At 36.5% G+C, this 21,526-nt stretch overlaps 1 protein-coding gene across 1 annotated transcript in view; it reads left to right on the forward strand.

The window, feature by feature from the left end:
* LOC131065959 (probable LRR receptor-like serine/threonine-protein kinase At1g53420) overlaps positions 1-21,526 on the forward strand; it is a 165,015-nt gene that overhangs the window by 83,416 nt on the left and 60,073 nt on the right. The window lies entirely within an intron of this gene.

A 21,526-nucleotide genomic window follows, 5' to 3' on the forward strand; every position in this document is an offset into this window, starting at 1 on the left:
AAGCCAAAAATAATTTGTCTGCCTCAATTCTAGCTACCGGTGCAAAGGTTTCATTATAATAAATTCCTTCTTTCTGAGAATATCCCTTATACGCTAGTCTTGCTTTATTTCTGATTACCTTACCATCTTCATTAAGTTTGTTTCTGAATACCCATTTTGTTCCAATCACATTTTTGTCTTTAGGCCGGGGAACTAATGTCCAAGTGTTATTCTTCTTAATTTGCTCTAATTCTTCTTCCATAGCTTTAATCCAGTGTTTATCTTCACATGCCTCATTAACTGATGATGGTTCAATTTGAGAAATAAGACATACCTCTTCATTTTCCAATCTTCCTCTTGTCATAACTCCTTTATACTTGTTTCCAATTATCTGATCTTCAGAGTGATTCAGTCTTACATACCAAGGTGTCTTCGTTTGTTGTTGTTCCTCAGTTACAGTGGAATTTTCAGATGATACCGGTGTAACTGGATCTTCATTCTGTACCGATGGGTTCAATGTAGGTTCATTTGCCAGTATTTCTGTTGTCGGTTAAGAGTCTATATACCTTGAAGTTCCTCTGAATTGTTCATCAATCTTCACATTTGTACTCTCAACAATTTTCTGCAATCTTTTGTTAAAACATCTATATGCCTTGCTCTTAGATGAATAACCAAGAAATATTCCTGCATCACTTCTAGGATCAAATTTACCAATATACTTATCTCTTCTAATATAGCATTTACTTCCAAATATTCTAAAATATTTAAGAGTAGGAGTAATACAAAACCATAGTTCATGAGGGGTCTTGCCGGTTTCACCTTTGATGTGAACTTTGTTGAATGTATAGACCGTTGTGCTTACTGCCTCTCTCTAATATACATGTGGTAGATTTGCTTTTGATAACATACTTCTAGCTGCATCCAAGATAGTTTTGTTTTTCCTTTCTACAACTCCATTCTGTTGTGGTGTCCGGGGTGCTGATAACTGTCTTCTGATTCCATTCACTTCACAGAATGCATTAAATTTCTTAGATGTAAATTCTCCTCCTTGATCTGATCTTAGACATTTGATTTTCTTACCAGTTTCATTCTCTACCATTGCTTTGAATAGTTTGAACTTCCCAAGTGCTTCTGATTTTTCTTTGAGAAAATTAAGCCAACACATTTTAGAATAGTCATCAATGATTAACATGAAATATCTATCACCTTGTAAACTTTTAGTTCTAGCTGGACCACATAAATCAGTATGAATTAAGTCAAGAGCATTATTGGATTTTTCTAGAATACTTTTAAAAGTAGCTCTAACTTGTTTTCCAAATTGACATTCCTTACATACCGAATTGTGAGGCTTAACAATCTTAGATAAATCTCTAACTGCCTGAGTAGTACTGATTTTTACCATGCAATCAAAATTTACATGACAAAGTCTCTTATGCCATAGCCAACTTTCATCAATATGAGCAATCAAACATGTCTTTTTACTGTTATTCAAATGAAAGATGTTACCTCTAGTTTTATTACCGGTTGCAATTTCCAAACCAGTTCTGTTCATAATTTTTCATTTTCCATTCTTGAATTATAACCGAAACCCTTTCTCAACTAATTGACCAACACTCAAAAGATTATGCTTTAAACCTTCAACATAGTAAACATTGTCAGTATTATGCTTACAATCAAGAGATATTGTACCTTTACCTTTGATCAAACAAGCTTTATCATCTCCAAATCTTACTAGACCTCCATTATGTTCCTGAAAAATCAAGAATTTTCTTTTATCACCAGTCATATGATGTGAGCATCTTGAATCAATGATCCATTCATCCTTAACTTCAATTTTAGTTGCCAAGGCCTACTCTACCAGTTGAACAATAGGTGCCGGTTGATCTTCTGTTATAGAAAGAAAAACCCATCCATTGTCTGTCAGATCCTCATCAGAATCATCAGTCACTCCTTCATCAACAAGATAACAAGATTTATCTTTATTCTTCTTAAATCTATATCTCTGATATTCAGGGTTAGGCTTGTATGTTCTTCTAGCTTCTTCTCTTAGTCTAGCATGTTTGTCAGGGCATCTTGAATCCATATGACCAATCTTATTATAGTTAAAACATTGAAAGGGTGCTTTACCTTCATACTTACTTCCAACTGGACCTTTAGGCATTTTCCTTGCAAATAATGTTTCAAGTTCTTCAAGTTCTTCATTTTCTCTCCTGCTTTCTTCAAGTTCTCTTGCTTAAAAGGCTTTTGAATCAAACTTGTCAAATGATGGTGCAGATGATGTTGATGCCTTAAAAGCTAAATCTATCTTTATAGTAACAACAAGACCAAATTCCTCTATTTCAAAAGTTGCAAGTTTTCCAATCAATGTATCCCTAGTTACTGATGTATTAAGCATTGTTCTTAACTCATTTATAGCAGTAACTTTCATTTTATATGCTAGTGGCAATCCTCTTAAAATTTTTGAAACAATTTCATCTTCACTTAAGGTTCCTCCACAACATTTAATACCCAAAACAATTTCATTAACTCTTTCCATAAAAGAAAAAATCCTTTCATCTTCTTCCATTTTCAAATTTTCATACCTGACTTGGAAGCTTTCAAGTTTTGCAATTTTGACTGTGGAATCTCTTTCATTTAGTGTTTCCAAATGATCCCAAATATATTTAGCAATAGACCTATCTGATAATGCCATGATTTGCTGATATGATAATGTGCTCAGAAGTGCTTCTCTTGCAATCATTTTCTTCATCTTTAGCCAAGGTAGGTGGATTAGGCTGATTCTGAGTAGGAGCAGTATAGCCATTCTTTGTAACTTCCCAGATGTCCTTTCCAATGCAATTTAGATGTGTCTCCATCTTGATCTTCCATATGCCATAGTTGGTTCCATCAAGTTTAGGACTATCCTTCCTGAAATAGTTAGAAGACATTGGATCTCCTCAAGCTATTAAACTTCTGCAAAAAGAGGACTAGGCTCTGATACCAATTGTTAGGTCCTAGAGACAACTGAGGGGGGGGGGGGGTGAATCAGTTGTCAAATTAACACCAACTTAACCAACTTTAATTCTTAATACTGGTAAGCCATTCTTTTATGCCGGTAGACAGTTTTATCAGTTAATTGCAATATCGGTAAAGATTAATGCATGAAACAGAAAGACAATAACATCCACAACACATAACACCAATATTTGTATGTGGAAACCTTGTAAGGGGAAAAACCACAGTGGGAAACCTTACCCACAATCAGATGATACTACTGTAGATAGTATGTGTATACAAATGGGGTCTGCACATGCAGAAAGGCCAAGCACCTAGAGCTCACTGCTCAAACACAAATGGGAGTCACACTGACTACAATTGGATGGTTAAATCCAATAAGGATGTACTGCTCAAATTAGCATCTTTCTTTGCTGGATTCAGTACCGATGTAGTTCTAATTGTCTTCATAAAAACCCTCCTTCATCCTTCAAATGATGTCTGCATGTATGGCTTTGCTTATTCTTGCATATACCTTCTCACAATTCATTTTTTACATTTTTTCTTTTGATCTTACAAATAAGATCTTACATTTATATCATAACCTAAGACCAATTTTAGTAGGTCGTCTCTAAAGGATATTACAATAAAATCAATTTATAAATAAAAGAATCTTCAATGCAATAACCGATTCAACATGTCGGCTTGATGCATTTACAATAATAACAAAACATCTCCATAGTGTGTCGTGTTGATCTGGAAAAGATAAACTTGTCGGTGTATAACCTGGACCCATTTGTCGGTGACAACAAATATGCAAACACGAATATGTTAATGAAAAAATCTCCAAGACAAGGTGTCCAAATGATTTCTTTGACATAACCAAGTGTTTTCCATGCCATTCCAAGTGTCGATGAACATCATATCCTGCCGGTGTACAAGATATCAGTGATTGTGCATAAGTCACTTGCTTGTCGGTGATCATTGTCAATTCTCCAAAGTGCTAGAGTTGATAAGTGTTAGTAGGTGTTGACACAGATCCATGTATGTGGATTCCAACCTTAGCAAGTATGACAACATTTTGTGCAAAATTGCAAAATTGCAACTTTTGGTGCAAAAGTGCAACTTTTTAAAACACGATTGGGGGAAGCCTTTCAACGGCTCCAACCTACTCCAAATTTAGTGGGAAACCATTGGAGAGTTTTATGAGCCTTGTGGACATGCTTCCCAAGCTGCTTGTTGTTGTAATTGGAGTTTGTGAAGCAATAAAATGCAAAATAATGTAGTTTTCTCAAAAATTCTGAGTTTGCAGGAGTTGCACGTACCTATACGGACTGATTTGGATCACACCATCGATGGATTAGATGGAGGGATGAAATAGATTTTTTTGGGTGGTGGTGTGAGCTCCTAATTGTTCTGAAGTAGAGAGAACCCTCCATTCTTCTGACTACAACCCAAAATTTCAAGGTTTGGAGAGCTGAGTAGAGGTCAAATAAGAGTTTATGAGAAGGAACCAGTGGTGGAAATGATTATATCTGAACCGATAACACCTTTACCAGAATAGAGTGTTGAACTAACTTATATCAAAATTCATCCTCCTAAACTTTATGATTTAGGATAGTCATCATAAAATGTCATAGCGGTGGGTTCCAGGTGTGTAACCCTGGAATTAAAGGTTAATCACCATCCCCCACATTCCCATAGAGTTGTTTTTCCAGTTTGGATTCATTGATTGGTAGTTGCTTTGGAAAATAGGCCTAATTGCCCCTATTAGGTCTCTTGGCCTCTAAAGGGATCAGACCTAGTCAAACCATTTTGGGGATCAGTAAAATTTCCAAAAGGGTGTTTCAAATGGTAATTTGTTTGTATGGGTGTGTGGAAAATTTTGGAGTTAAGATCCATTTTATCGCCAAATAGGGCTATAAGCCTAGGGGGTAGGTTTCTAAAGGAGGTATAAGGAATTGGGGTCTAATCTCAAAACCAATGCTTGGACTAGTTTCTAATGGCCATAAATGAACCAAATCCTAACCCCTTAGTAGCAGGGTGTCATAGGATGGTGTAGGGTAGGTATTGAGGCATTTATTCATCTTGAGTAGGCCCAAGCCTAGTGAACTTGTGTGTAGTTTCATTCAAGGTGTGGAGTCCTTCCTTGCAAGACCCTTGTGATCATTTGAGGTGTCAAAAGTCTAACTTTTTTTGGGCTTGTTCTTAGGTGTGTGGGTAGGGCTCTACATCATGTCACAAGAGAGAATTAAGAAAAAAAAGAACAAAAGGACATCCCTCAACAATAAATAACACAAGTTAACAAAACGGAAATAGTTGCAAAAATTAGTTGATTTCAAAAGAATATACATTTGTGAAATCAAATATCCTACTCCATGGTTTGTTCAAAGAGAATAGTGTAAATTATTCAATATGATACAAAATATGAAGATATGGATGATATGGTTATGTAAGGAATGATCCCGCATAACCCATTTAAGCTTTATGATGAAAATTTTCAATGTAAAAGATATAAAAGTTTAAGAAACAAGAGATGGAGAAAAAAAGGAAAATAAAAAACTGCACAACAGAGAGGGGAAAGATTTAGTAGAAGTATCTCTAAAAACAAGTGACAACCCATTGTTCCATAATCAAGAATCACTGAGAGGGGGGGTGAATCAATGATCTACCATTTAGCAGATTTTCAAACTTAACTTTAAACCACCAGAAGAAAACACTTGAAACTGAAATGAAGAAGCCTAAAACAAGCAACCACAAAAGCATAACACCGGATTTTTATGTGGAAACCCAAATGGGAAAAACCACGGTGGGATTTGAACCCACAATATTACTCCACTACGGCTAGTAGAAACACAATATTATAATATGGGAATGCACGAGCATTTAGGCACATTGCCTAGAGCTCACTGCTTAATTACAATAACCCAGAAGGCTACAACCCTCGGGGAAATGTTACTGACTTACTGATTGATTACAATGAATAATTACAGAAAAATGAACTCTAAAATAGCATCTCCAATGCTTGAATGAGTTCCGGTTGAGTGCCAAATTATTGACTGGGTCACCTTCTCTATTCTTCTATGTTCTGCCATGTTCTATATCTCAATCAGCTACCACATCAAGAATGCACACATGAAACTATGCCAAAATGGATTCTCGATCACCTCTCACTTGCTTACAATCACATCATCCACCAAAAAGATCATCCACGCGAAACTTATTTACTGATAATCACAAAATAGGTCATACATCATGTCAGCTTGCAAGTGTAACGTGTAGTCACATGTCGGCTTGATCGGATCACCAAAAAAATAATAAAATGATGTCTCTAAGTCAGCCCAATCATCCCAAACACGATTCAATACACTGAAATCACCGAAAAGATTCCAAACAAAAAATGTTATGTTCTTCCTAAAATACCAGTTAATCAGCTATCGGTTAACACCCGCTTCCAGATATAAAGAATTATGATCACTGGGTCAAGTCTCCATAAAGAGTTGCCATCAATGACAACCCTAAACCAATAATCAGCCACTAGAAATCACCAAAAACCACCAAATGAATGTCAATTGCCAAAAATCTCTCCCTTTGGCATTGATAGCAACACTCGTGAAAAATGACTAAGTGTTGAGCATTGTTCACTGATTCAAAAGAATCAAAATAATTTCTAAGGCTCCCCCTTAGACAAAGAATTTCACTCTTCCTTATTGTACATTTTTCACCTTGTCTCTCCCCCTTTAATAGCAATGCCAAAGATGGGGTGCTTCCCAGAACTTATATACAGAGATATTCACCAAAAACTTTACAAATACTTGAAGATGTCAGCATAAATAGTCCTAAAAAATCCCAGGTAAGTATCCCACCCACTCTTCAAGTTATCCAAAACTATGATAAATGCACTAAATATCGTGGCATGAATTTCTAATTTTGTTAGATCAGATGGCACAGGTCGGGCCATTTCTTTCATACAATCTACCTTATTACTCAACATGATGTCCAACCAAGGGGTAATCAAGTTCCAGAGTTCACCAACTTTTCTCAAAATTTTGTCCTTGTTCGCTTGGAGGCTTGAGATCTGATCATTTAAAGCCATAGTCTACCCTTCAACACTACTAGTTAGAGCTACATTTGGGTCAAAGGATTGTGAAATACTAGGAAGCTTTCCTTGGCAAACACCTATCTGCTTGTCTATATCTATAGTGAATTTAGGAAAAATTTGACAAAACTTGTACAATTTACTACCTTCTGACAATGCATCAGAAATAATCTACATTCTATTATTAAGTCTCACTATATCATCCTCAACCATCTTCTAGAATGCTTGCATCCTAACATCCTTAAATCTATCCAAAACTTTCTGAGTAATAGACTTCTCTAAAGAATCAAAATTTGTATTTACACTATTAATCAATTTCAACAATTTACCGGAGGATCTATTATTGGAATCCAACTATACATCTGGAACCACCTTCTGCAAAACATCAACTAACATCAAAATAAGCTTCTTGTCTTCAGATTCAGACTTCACCAGATCCTGGCTAGCCTGAGCTTTCACAATAGCTGTGTGCATGAGCTTTTCTGCATGAGACATTTGTCCAAGGTTTAGTGGACCATCTAGATTTAGAGGGATCTGAGGTGGGGTCCTTGTAATCGAAAGTAACAATTGTCAGATCAGCTACTCCTTTTCCTTTATCTACCTCAGTGACCTTTGCCTTTATACTCCCATCATCCTTCTTCTCTTCTCCATCCCCTCTATCTTTTGCACTAGTATTGCCACTTAGTGCAGTATCAACCTATTGGATTTCAGGGGCTGCGAAGCTGTAGACCACTAGAGGGGTATCATCGGTCTCAACATAAAGTGTAGTGTTACCTTGATCTTCTGAATGATCCTCAGTCTGAGTTCCATCCTTCTAACCACTAGAAACACCTTGCTTTTCTTTCAGATGAGAGGAATTAAATTCATCTTTGTATAAGGGATCATTTACAATTATTTTTGTCCATATGTCCTATGTCTCTTTCCTCACCTCTTCCACATTACCAATCATTAACTTGTTTACCCTGTTTTTGCTTCTAAACTCTTTCTTGTTGGCTTCTTCAATAAGTCTTTTGACTTCATCATGAGTAACACAGGTGAAAACATTTATTAACTCTCTTTCTTTCATTTCTCTGTCAATCTTGCTAGTTGTTAGCCTCCTTGCATCAATGATGTTATGCAGATGCTTAGGGATACTATGCCTTGATTCAATCAAAGTCTTGCTAAAGTTATGCAAATATAGAACTACAACTTCTTCAACCTTTCTCTGATCTCCCTCATCTAGATGTTCAAAATAGGCTCCAAGACTCTTCAGATTCCCATCAACAATTATTTCATTTATCAGTTGGTCTGTTGACAATGGAGGAACAATTGTGTACTTACCTTGTAGGTCACTAGACTCATGGTCTTTGTCAAGTTGACTTCTAACCTATCTTCTTCTTTTGGGTCTACCGATAGGGGCAGGTTCTAATTTAGTTTTCTTGCTTTCTTGGGGCTTCCTCACCACTCTGACAAATTGACCTTTCTTCTTCGCCTTTCTTGGTTCCTCCTCAGACTCTATTTCAGAAGCTACTAGAGATACTGCAACATAGGTCCTCTTGGGCTTCAACTTTTTCTTCAACGCACCTTTCCTAGATGGTCTAGGTCCTGCAGATTGTGCAACCGAAGTAAGAGTAGACTTGGTCTCCTTATGTTTGACCTTAGAGGGAACTGGATCAACCTTAGGTTTCTTGGTTTCCTCTTTGGCCTCTTTCTGATTATATCATTCTCTTTCTTTCTTCACCTCCTCTTGGGTGAATCCCATTTGAGCTACCACCTCCTCAACCATCTTAGTAACTTTCCTTTTTCTGGCAGGTGCAGTGAATTGTCTGTGCAAACTAAGATTCTTCTCCTTGAATGTTTTGAATCTCCCTTCCTTAGGGTGCACTAGTTCACTCAGAAGGTGTTAAGCATATGCTTCAAGTTTAATGGAGTCAACTTCATACTCCATGGGCATGATCCATACTATTATGGGTTCTAGCGCTTCCATTTGGAATTGATCTTTGTCTACCATGAAGCAAATGGTTTGCTCATATTTTTCAACAATTTGCTTAGGAACCCTCTCTCTGCTTTTCATTGCTGCTTGGAAAGATTTGAAGTATCCCTAGAGAGAAGATATTTGCATTGTTTCATCACCAATTCCCCATAATCCCTCTTTAATTTGCATCGGCATTGGTCTATCATAGGCCCATTGGACCTTCCCTTTCACACCGGGTATCTCATTCAAAAAGTATAAGGGAAAGAAAATAAGAAGTGTACCGTATTTGAAAGTGTGCTTTTTATCTTGCTTAATTTTCTTCAAATTTCTCAAAAACTCATTCAAGAGAGTTGAACACAGGCCATACCTCTTGTCATCTGTCAACATCTGATAGGCAGAGTAAATGGCAGTATTGATTGTGCCTGCTTGACTGGTAAACCTTGTAACCGACCACCATAGATGCAAACTTCACATCATTCTCTAGAATATCGTTGATAGTCATTTCTTTGTCATCAAATTTGGAACCAGTAGTCACTATCACCATGTCATTTGACACTTTCCTTAGGCTAGGTACTTCACCGGTTTTAGCTAGGTATGTCACAGCTCAGATCACCTGTTCAGTAATCTTGTGGGGCCTATCAAGCCACATAAAATCATCATGAACACAACTAAGAATGTACTAGATCCACTCTACTTTGTTGAACAATAGAAAGTGAACAAACTGCAAAAAACCCTTGTCCTGAAGATCTTTGTATTCAGGCTTGAGATTTCCCAAACCGTCTGCCAAATTTTTTTTGTACAAGTCCAACATATCTGCGTTTCCAAGATCCTCAAGATCACAGTGGATGTAAGCCCTAATATCTTCATTATGAAGAACGTTGTAGGGTACTAATGAGAATTGACCTTTCAGATCACCCTGAACCGACTTGAAAGGGTGTTTCTTGAAAGCAAGTTCAGCCCTATCCTTAATCTTGACCACAAAAGGAGTAGCAACACTAGAATCTGAAGCCATTTTAAATGCCAGGGTTTGTGAAAACTGAAATCCTGAACAAATAAATACCTTGATTCGCAACCTGATGCTAAAAGTTTCTTTAGAATCACTGAAATTGTTGTTGAAATCACCAAATCACTTCGCTCTTTTCACTGCACTATTCGTTTGATTGCATTGTGACAAATGAAACTTTGAAATGCACTTTTATCTTTCAAAAACCTAATTTATCACTGTAATAAATGCAACCGGTTACCATGATTTTCATGCAGTCGCATATCGAAGCATCAAATCCTTTCTGAAACTTTTAGCTAACATCTGCATTCATTAATTAAGCCCTTTGCAACCTTCCAGAATCGATTGTAGATCACCAAAGAGGGGGTTCTTAGAATTTGCATGAAGAGTTCCCCCTAAGGCATAAGGCCTTAGTTTCCAAATGAAGATCCTGCACCGGATTTGGGTGCAGATCCATTTTCTACTTTGGATTCATCTTTTCTAACCCACATCTTCTCATTCTTGTCTCTAATCTCTTCTACCTTTTCTTTTCCCTTCTTATCTAATTTGTTCTTATATACCGAATCACTGTTCTTGCTTCAGCAGTACTTTGCAATGTGACTGGTTTTGTTGCATGTACGACAAACAACATTTCTCTGCATAGATTTGAAGTTCATCTAATTTGGTTGCATCCTGCACAGGTTAGAGATATGTCCAAACATCCTACAAGCAAATCATCTTTTGTTTTGGAAGTTATTCACTAGTGCTCTACACATATTTGACTTGTGACCAAAATTTTTGCATATGAAACACTGATCGGTAAAGGTAGGATCATTATTCATGTTGTTCATTTCATTATTCATCCTACTTTTGCATTGATATTCCATATGACTGAACTTATTGAAATTAAATCATCTACCATTGAATTTATGAGCATTAGGTTTTCTTACTGGAGGATTCTTGCTATTCTTTTGATTAGGTTTTGCATTACTTTGTCCAGATCCGGAGCATTCAACTTTCTCAAATCCAAGTCCTCACATGTCCTTTCCATGTCTCTGACTTTCCAACATCTGACCAAGCCTTGCCGAGCTATATTTGAAGTTGTCTTTGTAGTCATTAATAGTAGCAAGCTCATCACTTAAGGTAACAATCTATCTTTCAAGTTCTTGACCATTATTCCTTGATTGTGTCAACTCAAGATTCAACTAATCATTCTCATAAGTAAGCCTGAAGCATTCATCAACTCTTTCATTCAATGATTGTGCCAAATTCTCTTCATTCTTCTTCTAGTCCTCAATCTCCTTAGTCAGCATCATCACAATGGATTGCATCTCATTCTTCAAGGCAACATTCTCTCTTTCAATCTTGTCACATTCATCAGCTTTTCCCTGGTATTCCATGATCTGATCTTCTTTCTCCTTCAGCTTGTCCATCAATTCTTTCCTCTTTTCTCTAGAAGTTCTTACTTGATCCTTCAATTCATTAATAAAATCATCAACAACATTCAAGTTCTTCTTCAAGGTACAAATCTCATTTCTAGCTGCATCAAGACTCTCAAGTGCCACACTAAGTTGTCTCTAAAAACCAAAATCCATTGATTCAATCTCCCAAACCTTCCTCAAGCGATTAGGCTTCCTTAGAGGAACTAGGCTCTAATACCAATTTTTGGAATCGGGGGTCACCAAGTCTTGGCTTGATGATGATTGTAATGGATGACTTCATGTGTTGTCATTGATGGCACATGTATATACACACATATGTTCACATTGTCATAGTCATCTTAGTTAAGTCAAACTAGTATTACTCCTAAAGTCTCTTGTATTGCAAAACCGGTTTTATATGATTAGTTAACCCCAAATGGTTTAGAGGGTGTCTAACCGATATATGCAGGAATGGCTTGACACTAGCTTGGAGATTCAGCAAAGACCATCAAAAAAGCAAATGGAGGACAATTGGTTTATGTGTTGAATGTGGTTAACTCTTAATTGGTATTGGTTTTTCAACTGGTATTCATTTATTGTGTGATGAGTTATCATCGATTGTGATGAGTTATCCCTAACCGATAGATTTGGCGGTAATATGTGATAAGTTATGTTAGATTGTCCAGATACACTGCACCTAGGAAATTGTGATATGATTCCTGAGCCGACATGAAATCTAATGTCTATATAATGACATTATGATGAACTATTTTTATGATGCGAGATAGAAGTGTTAATTTTTTGAAGGCGTTACAGATTATGTTAGTGATGCAGTTGGTGATGCATTTTTGAGTGAGCAGAAGAGGATCTATTCAAGCAAGTTGTGCTACTTCTAGATCACACCACCTGTTGTTTTCTACTAACTACAAAAGTAAAATTCCCCAACTCGGTAAGCTCTAACAAGCTTCATTATAAAAATCCTCTAACAAGGTGATCCATTAGTTTGGATTTTGAAATCCTCTATTGAGGTTACTCCTAACAAGGTATACCTCCTAACAGAGCTTTGGGGTCTTTAATAGGATTCGCTCCTAGCAGAGCACTTTTGTAGGCCTTAACCGGTCATTATCTATTACTATAGATAGTTAACTTATGAGTCCCACCTCACCATAGTTTTTCTTAGTTGGGTTTTCCACGTATAAACACTTGTGTTATGGTGGATTTTTTACTTGTTGTGGATGCTTTAATATCATTTTGGATTGCGTGTTTAGTATTTAGTAAACTTGTTAAGTATCTCTACTAGTCAGTGTTTAAAGTGGTATTGTTTTTGTTGTCACTGATTCACACCCCCCCCCTCTTAGTGCTTTATAAGTCTATCAATTGGTATCAGAGCCAAACTTCCTTAAGGCTTAATCACTTGGAAGGAAACCCTATAGCCACCATGAGGGATATGAGGTACTTAGAGATGGCTAGAGTGCTTGATGCTACCAAGGAAGAGCTTGAAACCCTAAGGGTTAGATTCAAAGCTTCACAAGTCAAAAGGAGAGAGTTGATTGAACAAATATTGTAGATATCTGATAATAGATCTTCAGATGAGTCTAACATTGATGCATTAGCTGAAGAAGTTGAAAAACTGAACAATGAAAAGCTAAATCTGAGAAGAGAGTTAGAAGCCCTAACTATCCACATGAGCCAAGAGTTGGAAGCAAAAAAGGCAATTGAAAACCTAATCAAAGAAAGAGATCATGAGATTGCTAAGATCAAATAAGAGAATGCAACTTTGCATGAGCATTGGCATGAAGAAAAATAAGAGAAGGAGGCTTTGCAGCTAGATCTTGAAATGGCAACATCTCTAAGAGAGACTCTTACAAAAAACAATGAAGATATTACCAGAGAGCTCACTGAGGCTAATGGAAAGCTGGAAAATTTCAATAAGAGTACTTATATGTTGGATGAGTAGATCTAATCTTAGAGGATGAAATCTGACACATCTGGACTAGGCTTTAATACATCTAAGAAAGGAGAATCTTCCAATACAAAGAGCGACATACACAAAGGAAAAACTACTCCTAAGGCTAACATGTCTACTGGTAAGAAAGTTTTTAAACCTGTTTGCTTTGTCTGTCATAAACTTGGACATACTACAAATGTGTGTAGAAATAGACCTAGTGAGAATACATGCTATAATGCAAATGCTAGGTATGTATCTAGGAGATTTGAAGGTCATTATTTTGCATGCTACATGTTTGGACATAGATTAGTTGAATGAAGATATGGAGAATAATTTAGTACCTCACATGAATCCAAGACCTAATGGTGACTAAAGGAGAACCTATGACAAATGGGGAAACATGAATAACAAAAACCCTATGTCAACCAGTTTAGTCCATTTAAAATGGAAAAGGTAACTAATGTTATTTGCACCATTTATAACAATTATGGTCATGTGGCTATGAATTGCAGAAGGAGAACAGGAAGAGGTAATGCGGGACCTTGGAGATCATCTAGAATGGCCTGCTATCATTGTCACAAACTGGGACACATGACAAAGTTCTATAGAACTAGAAAGAACAAACTAGCTAATCATTTTATAGGTCAGAAGGGTAAGCAGAAGGTAAATGTTGAGGAGACTAGAGAGTAGATGAACTGAATCTAGAAGAAGAAGAATGAGGATAAGCATGCAGAAGAACCTAATCCTCCATCTAGTATGGAGAATCTTGCACTGGTTAATTAAGCCTTTCAATAGGCCTAAGGGGAGCATAGAGGTAAATCTACTTCCAGACCCCTTGAAAAATGCATGGTAAGAAAGTTTGCATTTTAAGTTGTTTTGTGAGAAATCTTGATATCTTTGTCTATCGGTTTTTCTAAAGACTGTCAACCGGCTATATACCTGTCAGTATTGGAAGTATTGTTAAGCGATATATTAAAGTTTGTTACGCTATTGGTTGATCAATTAATGTAGTGAGTAAAGTTTATAAAAGCGAGTTTTACTATGTTATTTTTACCCTAATTTTATTCGAAAGAGAAATCTTGAGAACTTGCATAGCAAAAAGAGAATTGCTAGTTGATAATTATAGACGGATTTGTGCTATGAATTGAAAGATTAAAGTTGATTCAAAGATTAGTGAAGGCGGAACTGGTGTACATTCAAGAGATCAACTGGAAACCTTTCTAGCACGGAGGAATTAAGGTATTCTTTTGTCAATCTCTCTCAAATCAAGTTTATCCAGAATGGCATCATCGTCTAAGCAAGTAGAGAGACTTATGATCACTTCTGAACCTATGGAGACTATGGAATCTGATCAAATAGTATCTTACAATGCTTTGTCTCAAGTTCCTAACGCTGTTATTAGAAAAGGTGATTTATCCAGTTAAATTGACTGCAAAATTGAAGATTTAGGATCATTATCAATTTATTCTCAACTAAAATCCTTGTGTGATAAAAGCGGAAAGATCAAACGCGACTACATTAGGGTTTATGAAAAGGGTTTTCACAATGCGACATATTTTCTTGAAGACTTTGAAGAGGAACATGTTAGGATGATTCTTAGTCGTGTGCATGGTGAAAATATGTATCTTGAAAGGTCACAGACAATCACTAAGGAAGCAATCCATGTTGTGACTGGTTTTTGGTAAACCAGTGAACTTCCAAAGTTGAGGAGGATTTCAAAAGAGACTGTGATTGCATTAACTCAGCCACCTCTGATGGACATGTATTTTTCAGTTAACAACATTAAGGACCTAGGGGTTAAACTGGCTACTATGGTTATTGGTTACAAGATATTTTATTCTAGTAGAATGGACAGTGTGCCATCTACAGTTGTGCATACAACTTATAGAATGATTACTGAGATCGCAGATTATGACCTATGTGAGGTTATAAGGAGTCAATTGATGTTGAATCTGCAATCAATAAAGAAAGACATCAGTCAAAAGTTCAAATTTCATCTAATAACGATACATTTATTCTTTTACTTTCAGAATTTCCTACTAGGAATTGGTGACATTCAATGGTCAAAGGACCTACTAGTAACTACTCAAATCAAGAACAACATTAAGGCTATAAAGAACACATTCTCTGCTACAATGAATAGATATTTTAATGAATTCCACAAGAAGATGAGCATAAGGGTGAGGCTACCTGAAGATGTGGTGAAACAATTTGCAAAAGACATCTGTTTCACATTCACCATAGACTTTTGTCTCATGGAATCCATCAAAACCAGGGAGGATGAAATGGAAGATATGAGTTATGAAGTCAATTATGACTTGTTAATCGGTTATGCTAATAATTTGTTGGCACCTCTAGTGGATAAGAGGAAGAAAAGACCGGGAACTTTCGAGGAGAAAACTGCACTGGCTCAAACCAGTAGTGCTAAAGGAAAGAAGAAGAAGGTTGAGAAAGCACCTTCAGTGCCAACTAGTACAAGGGTGACATGAAGTGTCCAAGTCAAGAAGGAACCATCACCAAAGTGTATGTAAAGAAGCACACTGCAACAAAGAAGAGAGGCAGACAACTTATTCTTCAAGAAGAATCTGATGATACTGACACTGAAGAGGAAACAAAGAAAATGAAAGCAACTGGTAAGAAAGCCAAACCAGTAGAAGACACCTCTCAACAGGGTATTCCTATTAATGCTTTATCTTACAAACCTATGAATAAAAAAAAATTAGGGAGGAATAGGTTTGATAATGTGAAAGAATGTTTTGATTCATTTGATGAAGATAAGAAGGAACAAATTGTTCAAAAGGTAATCAACTACTTATGTCAATACAATCGATTGCCTCAGGATCTTAAAGATGATATTTTTTATTCTTTGTATTCTATTATTACAAATAAGTGGGAAGTGGATGTTGAACAAGATCAAGAAATAATTGATAGTACTTTCATTCAATATTTTCTTGAATTGTCTAGAGATGAATTAGTAGCATTGATGGATAAATTAAAAGGATAGTTTCATTTTAACACATTTACTAACAAACTGGTTAAAACAAATGCAAACCTAATAGCAAATAAGGCATTCACCCACAAGAGCACAAACACCATAACACAAGATATTTGACGTGAAAACCCAAATGGGAAAAATGACAATGAGCAGAAACTCACAAGTAACTATCTACAGAATAGAAACCAGACCGGTTAAGGTCATACAATGTTCTTCACCAGAACAGGTCATGTTAGGAATCTAGATCTCTATTAGGAGATAAGTCCTGTTAAAGACTACCTTGTGAGAAGGTTTCAGATCCACAATTGTGAACCACATTATTAGAGGATTTACAAAGGATTCTCTAGGCCTACCCGGTTAAGGGTTTCAGACTTGTCGAAGATGTGAGTAATCAACAAGTGAGTGATCTAGCAAATAACACAATATGCTTGGTTAGATCCTTGATAGCTAATTGTTAATGCATTTCAACATTACTTCAATCTTCAATATATCCACACTTTGTTTCTTCACACAGACTTGATCTTATCTTCTAATATCGAACATACAAAAACCTCATCAACCACATAAAACCCTAACAACTCCTAAAACCCTAGACATGATGTCCGTATAAAGGAATCTGATTTCATGTCAGTCCAATAGGATTACATTGCAAGTTCCTAGGTTCAGTGCATCTAGACACATTTGGTAACACGGCACAGAATCACCGCCAAAGTGTTAGTGGATGATAACTCATCACAAAAATACCGGTTGGTAACTCATCACAGAGAAATATCGGTTCATACATTTAACCGATTGCCGGTTTGCCAAAATGAAGACTAGGAAAAATGATAGTTGTCGCTTTAGTTCCTTTGTACCGCTTAAGATCCTCGAACCACTTGAGGTCTTCATACCGCTTGAGATCGGGAAACATTTTCTGCAAAACACTGATAGTCTAAAAGACTATAATACATAACACTCGTTGGAACAAATACCGGTTGAGCATAACTCATACATACAAAAAGTGATCTCAAAGCAAGTGTGTGTCATGTTGATATGTGGCGAGTAATCAGCAAAGTACTATACACTCAGCACGTATTCTCGCACGTATTTTTTTTGCCATTTTTTGTTGATGAAAACCAACATTGTAATAAAACACTAAAAAGGCCGACTTTGTTTGTTGCCCTAAAAATGCATGTTATAAGCGGCTGGGATGCTTAAGGCATTGTAAGGTTGATGTACTATTTTTGCTGGATAATAAGAAAGATTGGACGGCTATGTATGGTGGACGTAACCCATTCTGGGTTAACCACGTTAAATCTTTGTGTTATCTGTATCCTATTTTATTTCTTTATCTTTTGTATTTAAATCTGCATATAATTGTTAGCTCATATTTGCTTCGGATCTGCTTGAAACCCTAACAATTGGTACCAGAGTGAGGTTTTCTATAAATTGGTAGGACTTTCAGATTTGAGTGGGAGCAATGGAGGATTCCAAATTCAAGGTCAAAAATTTTAACGGCTAGAATTATCAGTTATGGAAAATACAGATGGAGGATTACCTGTATCAAAAGGATTTGTGGCGGCCATTGGAAGGAAAGGCAAAGAAAGAGACCACAATGTCAGATGAAGAGTGGGATATTTTAGATAGAAAGGCACTAGGATCCATTCGATTGTGCCTTGCACCATATGTAGCTTTCAATATAACAGAAGCAAAGACGACTATAGATTTGATAGTGACATTGGCTAAGTTGTATGAGAAACCCTCAGCTTCGAATAAGGTATTTCTTATGAAGCGTTTGTTTAATTTGAAAATGAGTGAGGGAGGATCTGTAGTAGAGCACTTAAATGAATTTAATACAATTACCAGTCAATTGTCTTCGATAAAAATTACTTTTGCAGAAGAGGTTAGGGCTCTCTTGATTTTATGTTCTTTGCCAGAAAGCTGGAATAGCTTGGTTATGGCTATAAGTAACTCTGTCTCTGGTAAAAATACTTTGATATTTGATGATATTGTTGGTGTTATCCTAAGCGAGGAAATGTGAAGGAAAAGCATAGGTGAGACTCCAACATCATCGGGTAGTATTTTGAATGTGGAGAACAAAGGAAGATCAAAGGAAAGAGGAAAAGGCCCTAGGAATGAGAAGTCACGAGGGAAGTCAAAGAAAGGATGCTCTCAATCTAGAGGAAAGAAAGATTGCTGGTACTACGGAAAGCCTAGCCATCTAAAGAAAGACTGTTGGTCTCGAAAAAACAAAGAAGGAGACAAAAATGAAAATGATAGTAAGGAAGCTAATATTGCAATTAATACTTTACAAGATGCTTTAATCTTATGTTTGGATAATGTTCTGATTGATTGAAAAATAGGTTTTAAGGACCCGAAACCATTGCAACATATGTTTGGATAATGTTAATGATTCCTAGGTAATAGATTCTGGGGCTTTATTTCATGCTACACCCCATAGAAAATATTTTCTATACTATGTTCAAGGTGATTTTGGACAGGTATATTTGGGTGATGATGAGCCTTGTCAAATTGTTGGAAAAGGAAAGATAAAGATCAAGTTACAGAATGGAAATGACTGGTTTATGCAGGAGGTAAGACATGTTCCTAATTTAAGAAAAAATTTAATTTATGTAGGGCAACTAGGTAGTGAAGGTTGCATAGTTACCTTCTCAGACAGTATCTAGAAGGTCACTAAAGGATCATTAGTAGTAGCTAAAGGTGTGAAGGTAGGCACATTATATCTGTGTACTGGTAACACTTACTCTACCCTAGCTGCTACAGATAAAGTTACTACAGGGACAACAACAATAGATGTTGCAAGAACAGATTCGATAATGTGGCACCATAGGCTTAGGCACATGAGTGAGAAAGGGATGAAAATACTTCACTCCAAAAATCTATTGCCAGGACTAAAGAAGATTGATTTAGAGTTCAATGAAAATTGTGTTTATGGTAAACAGAAAAGAGTCAGATTTATCAAGGTTGGGAAAAAGAAGAAGAGTGAGAAGTTAGAGCTTGTGCATTCAGATGTAAGGGGACTGGCTCAAGTATCATCTCTTGGTGGCTCTTGTTATTATGTTATTTTTATTGATGAATCAACCAGAAAAACATGGGTATATTTCCTAAAACAAAAATCAGATGTTTTTGAAACTTGTAAGAAATGGAAAGCTTTGGTTGAGAATGAGACAAGAAAAAAGTTGAAGTGTCTCAGATCGGATAATGGAGGTGAGTATTGCAGCAAAGCATTTGAAGATTATTGCTCCTTAAATGGGATTCAAAAGTAGAAGATAGTTCCAGGAACTCCATAGGAAAATGGTGTGTCAGAGAGAATGAATAGGACTATCATGGAATGTGTGAGGAGCATGAGATTGCATGTTGGATTGCCCTTACATTTTTGGATAGATATTGTACATACTGTTGTCTATTTGATAAATAGAGGACCTTCAACCCCTTTGGATGGTGGTATTCTAGAGGAGGCATGGACTGGTAAAAAGGTAAATTATTCTTTTCTGAAAACCTTTGGTTGTGAAGCTTTTGTCCATATTGATAAAGAAAACAGAACCAAGCTTGATGCTAAATCTCAGAAATATACCTTCATTGGATATGGGATAGATGAATATGGCTATCGGTTATGGGATTTTGAAAATAAGAAAATAATTAGAAGTAGAGATGTTATATTCAATGAGAAGGTTATGTATAAAGAACAGATATAGGAAAAGAAGCATGAACATGACAAACAAGAATATGTGGTGTTGGATGAGATTCCTGAAGATGAAATGTCATAGGTACCTGATGCTCAGCAACAATAGATTGTCCCACAAACTCTTGCAAGTGTTAGACGTTCTACAAGGTCAAGTAGACCCCCTGAAAGATTTTCTCCTTCTTTGTATTCTATTTTATTAACTGATTCTGGTGAACCAGAAGAATATGAAGAAGCAATGCAAGTGGATGTCAAACAATAGTGGGAGCTAGGCATGAAAGAGGAGATGGAATCCTTGATGAAAAATAAAACTTGGAACTTAGTCCCTTTACCTGTAGGAAAAAGAGCCTTGCCTAACAAATGGGTTTATCGGCTGAAGGAGGAGGAAGGAGGTCAGAAAAGATATAAGGCCAGATTTGTGGTAAAAGGTTTTGCACAGAAAAAGGGTATAGATTATGATGAAATATTTTCTCCTATTGTAAAAATGACTTCAATTAGAACCTTACTTAGTCTTGTGGCTGCAGATGATTTACATCTTGAACAATTAGATGTCAAAACAACTTTTCTCCATGGAGATTTGGAGGAGGAAATTTGCATGTTGCAACCACAGGGATATGAGGTCAAAGGTAAGGAGAACTTGGTGTGTAGGTTGAAGAAAAGTTTGTATGGCCTAAAGCAAGCACCCCAACAATGGTATTTAAAATTTGATAGTTTCATGGCTAAACACAGTTATCATAGATGTCATTCTGATCATTGTGTACATTTTAAGAGATTGGATAATGGCAGTTATATTATCCCATTGCTTTATGTTGATGACATGCTTGTTGCTGGGTCTAACATGCAACATATAAATAATCTTAAACAGAAATTAGCCAGGTCATTTGCTATAAAGGATTTGGGTGTAGCTAAGCAAATTCTCGGTATGAGGATTACATGGGATGGGAAAAATAGAACCTTGAATTTGTCCCAAAGTGAGTATATAAAGAAGGTGTTGAAAAGATTTAACATGCAAGATGCAAAAGCAGTTAGTACACCTTTGGCTAGTCATTTCATATTGACTAAGAAGATGTGCCCAAAGGCACAGGAAGAAGTAAATAAAATGTCTAACATCCCATATTCATTAGCTGTTGGCAGTCTGATGTATGCAATGGTTTGCACAAGGCCAGATATTGCACATGCAGTGGGAGTTGTGAGCAGGTTTATGAGTAATCCAGGTATGGAACATTGGAATGCTATGAAATGGATTCTTCGGTATCTGAAAGGAACTACTACGAAGGCATTATGTTTCAAAGGATCTAATGCTTCTCTGAGTGGATTTGTTGACTCTGATCTAGCAAGTGATATTGATTCACGGAGGAGTACTACAAGGTATGTTTTTACTATAGGGGGAACTGTAGTCAGTTGGATTTCTAGGCTACAAAAGGTTGTTGTACTTTCAACCACTCAAGTTGAGTATGTTTCTGCTACAGAAGCCAACAAGGAGATGATTTGGT

Source organism: Cryptomeria japonica, chromosome 2, assembly GCF_030272615.1.
Source record: "Cryptomeria japonica chromosome 2, Sugi_1.0, whole genome shotgun sequence".
NCBI lineage: Eukaryota > Viridiplantae > Streptophyta > Pinopsida > Cupressales > Cupressaceae > Cryptomeria > Cryptomeria japonica.